The sequence below is a fragment of the Tympanuchus pallidicinctus genome, unplaced genomic scaffold (assembly GCF_026119805.1).
Source record: "Tympanuchus pallidicinctus isolate F22 unplaced genomic scaffold, pur_lepc_1.0 scaffold9, whole genome shotgun sequence".
Classification (NCBI taxonomy): domain Eukaryota; kingdom Metazoa; phylum Chordata; class Aves; order Galliformes; family Phasianidae; genus Tympanuchus; species Tympanuchus pallidicinctus.
In genome coordinates, this window is record NW_026294813.1 from 10,772,288 (window position 1) to 10,776,225 (window position 3,938).

General features: G+C 40.5%; 1 long non-coding RNA gene across 1 annotated transcript; it reads left to right on the top strand.

The window, feature by feature from the left end:
• On the top strand, window positions 1-1,043 carry LOC128074501 (uncharacterized). The gene is made up of 2 exons (XR_008203217.1): window positions 1-154; window positions 805-1,043. It is a non-coding gene; the product is annotated as an uncharacterized LOC128074501 (long non-coding RNA).
• Window positions 1,044-3,938: the final 2,895 nt, after the last annotated feature.

A 3,938-nucleotide genomic window follows, 5' to 3' on the forward strand; every position in this document is an offset into this window, starting at 1 on the left:
ACCTGGACATGGAGCCATTGACCACCACCCTCTGTCTGCAGCCTTTCAACCAATTTCTTACCCATCAAGCAGTCCACCCATCAAATCCACATCCCTCCAATTTGGAGATAAGGATGTGGTGGGGGACCATTTCAAAGGCCTTGTTCAAGTCCAGGTAAATAACATTGGTCGCCTTTCCCTTGTCCACCAATTCTGTCACTCCATCATAGAAGGTCACCAGACTGGTTAGGCACGACCCTCCCCTGGTGAAACCATGCTGGCTTTCACTTGCACTTAAGGGATAACTGTATTTTGAAAAATAACAACAGGTTGGATCCCACCGTATCTGCACAACTACAGCTGAAGACTTGGGATAAGAGCACAAGGGGAAATTGAAGTGCTCCCATTCCCTGAGATTATTACTGTATTATGTTGAAGGAAAAAAAAAAAGCCCTGAAACTAACTGCTGGTCCAAAATAAAATGTTCATTAAAATGTTCATTAGATGTGAACCACACTTGCAGGCAGTGACATTATTTCTGAACCAAATGTGAGCCAGTTAATGCTAGACTGCATTACTGAAAATTAACCAGAATGATGGAATTGGTTCACCAGGGCAGTGCACCAGGAAAAATATTTCTGCAACAAATCACAACCAAGGGCTGTACAAGGTGCAGAGACAAAGAACCATGACACAGAGCAGTGAGGCTGCCAGATTCAACAAGTATGCATTAGATTTCAGAAGGCAGAAGTGAACTCACCTTTTGTCAGTGTTGGGAGATTGAGGGTTTTTTTCTCTTCATTTTATGTTTTTCTCTTTTAACAGTGACAGTTCTGGAGATATCTGTGTTATTGTCTAAATCTCAGAATAGACGGGAGTGAAGCCTTTTTGCCAGGATTTAGCTGAAAACGCCTAGACAACCAGTAATTCTACTTTCTGTGTCCTGGTCCCTGTAATTGTGAAATGACATGCACTGAGCTATTCAAAAGACAAGATCTACAGTGGGGATTGAAGGAAACAATACTGCAGATATGATACCTTCTACAACAGTTCTGTAGATATGACACCTTCTAAATGTGATAGGTTTAACTTTCAAATGCGTTGGTTTAGTCTGATATTTTCAAAGCTTAATTTGATGTATTTGGATTCATTAGCAGTGACCCTCTCAAAATTAAAAAATGACCTTGTAAGTGGCACTTCTGAATTGATCCTTAGCGAAGGTTATTTTTCTGGAAATATTTCTGAACTATTACTTTGTTAAGCAGTTGCACTTCAGATTTCATTGCTCATCTAAGTTCAGGTTATTGTGAGTGGAGCGCCTTTATTCCCATGTCCTCAGAAGCAGCAGACAGAGTTGGATCACTGTGACACTGCAGATGACTGAGCATGTTTCTGTCCTCTGTCAAGTATTCTGTTTGTGTCTGACTAAACACCATTAGAGCACAGGATTGAGGAAAGGGTGCATGATTATTCTTCCTGTTGAATTATTCAATATGGTTTTGGTCTGTGCTAGCCAGTCCTCCCCTGAAATGCATTTGGGTCCAATGCAATAACCCACACAGACCGAGGGCTGTTTCCAGCAGGATAGCTCTTCCTGTGGTAGGAGGTTAGCTGGCTGGATGTGAACTAACACCAGCCCCATTGCCTCTGGGCAATGTAAATGTAAATGTAAATGTAAAACATCTGATCTGTTTTACTTTCTGGTATAAACATGGGCTATTTCATCTTTCCCAGGAATTCCTAGACTTGGTGAATGCTCATATCTGTTTTGAAACTTTTTGTCATGAATTAGGGACAGACAAAAGTCCAAAGAGCCAGTGTTCAGGGACAGAGGAATGTTCCAAGTTTGAAGTATAAACAAAATCTAACAGCCTTCATGTGGGATCTCTCAGTGAGATTGGGAAAGTTTTGCTTTATGTATTCCTTCAACTTCTCTTAAGTTTGCGAAGTACAGCATGTAGTGGCATAAGATGACTTATGATAATCATCTAGTATTTATTTTTCTTGGGTATAATTTCTGCATAAATAGATGTGAAATCCCAGTTTATTTCATTATTATCTCTGGCTACTTGTTTGTTTTGTCTGTGAAACTCCTCTGTGAGTTGCTGCATCAACATTCATTGTGCAATGCTGTTATTTACTGTGTAACAGGTTGAGAACAGCCCTGGGTTTTCCTGTAAAAGTTACATTTTTTCTTGGCTGACAGGATGTGCAGAGCTGTGCCAAGAAAAAAAGCATTCCTTATTAGCTTGGTGCGTGCAGGTATGTGTCTTCATACATATGTATAAACACGCTTACTGGAGGGACTAGAAGTGCTTTGGCACATCATCTTCTCCCATTACCTGTCTAACACAGCTACTGCAGTCCCTGTTCAGGCTGCAACTAGTCTGTCTGTGTGGGCACGCATGACAGCACAACTTTACTTAAGTCTTCACTGCCCTTGCCCCTGTGAGTAAGAACTCAGTGGCATGATTTCTGCTTGTCTTTTAGTCTTGTGATATTTGCTATTTCTAAAATGGTCAAAACCTGTGAATATTGAGATACATCTTGAGTGCAGCAGCATCATGAGTACAACGAGCAAGCAGTTGTTGCTGGGTACAGATGTGGCTGTCACTGTCAGCTTTGGCTCTGTATTTGTGCCTCTTCTTTTCCTCCTGAATGCTGGCTTAAGTCTCAAAGCATTGCCCTGTTCTTAAGTTAATCCACTCTGATCTCCCCAGAATTTACTAGCTTAGCCACTATATTACTCTGGCACAGCTGTATCGTCCCCAGATCAGCCTGCCTTCTGTCTAGACAGCTTAAAGAGCAGGGAGAGTAGGTACACACAGCCTGAAGCCAACTTTGTGACTTTGGGGGATTTGGGCTTCTCAGAAAAGGTTGTTATTGATGAGCTGCCATAAAATCTGGTAGAGAAAAATAATTGAGAAATAAATAAATAAATAAATAAAAAATAAAAAAATCTCCAACTATTCTGTAGATATTGCTCCCAAATTTTCCCACTGACAAATGGCTCTCTCTCATGCTCTGTTGGCGTCCAAAGGATTTATTAAATAGTCCTACCACTTTGAAAAAGACTTCTACCTACTCATAATACCACCTCCTACCCTCCAATGTTAGGCATTCAGCTGGATTTTTTTGCTGTTTCATTCTGCTTTTGGGAAGGCTTAATATCTTTTCTAAAATGACATAAGATGTCCCCAGATTTTCAGGACAGATGAAGTACATTCTGACCCAGGCAAATATGAGGCTGAAAACAGCAGATGACAATTCAAGCAGGGAAAGGACTGTGATGTCATGGCATCAGTGATGCGACACAGAGCTTTGCTGAAAACCTGCATGCAGGCAGCTGAGAGGGAGAGAGGGAAAGGGTCCACAAGGCATCTAAAAGGCAGGACCTGGCTGGGTTGGAGAGCAGGAATGATGGAATACACCACTAGAAAGAAAGAGGAAGAACACAGGAGCCCTGCAGAGATTTCAATGTGTAAGATGAACAATGAGATATAAGGGACTGGATAAAGTATTTGAAATGCAATCTTCATTAATATTTTGTTTCTCTTAAATCAGACTAATTTATTTTATGGACATGGGGATCTGTTCCTATTGATATCTAAAGGTGAATAACAGGCAATTTAGTTTTTTTTCTGTTTCTTAATCAGAAAACCTCAGAGTTTCTTGATGATCTCTACTGGTTTTCTACATTTTCCTTTCTGAAGACACAAATTAAAAAGTCACTCTTCATTTCGCATTTTCTATGAGAAAATTTCCGGTTGATTTTCTCTTGCTTCCAGCGGTTATGAAGACTAACAATACCCAATGGGCTCATTGTCAAAGCTTGTGTTGTGCCCCCAAGAAAAAGATTAGAAATGCTGTGTTAGAAAGCGGGAATAAACATGGGTCAAACACTCAGAAATTCCCCAAATATGCTGTTCCTTCATATTCAGCAGATAATTCAGAGCAAA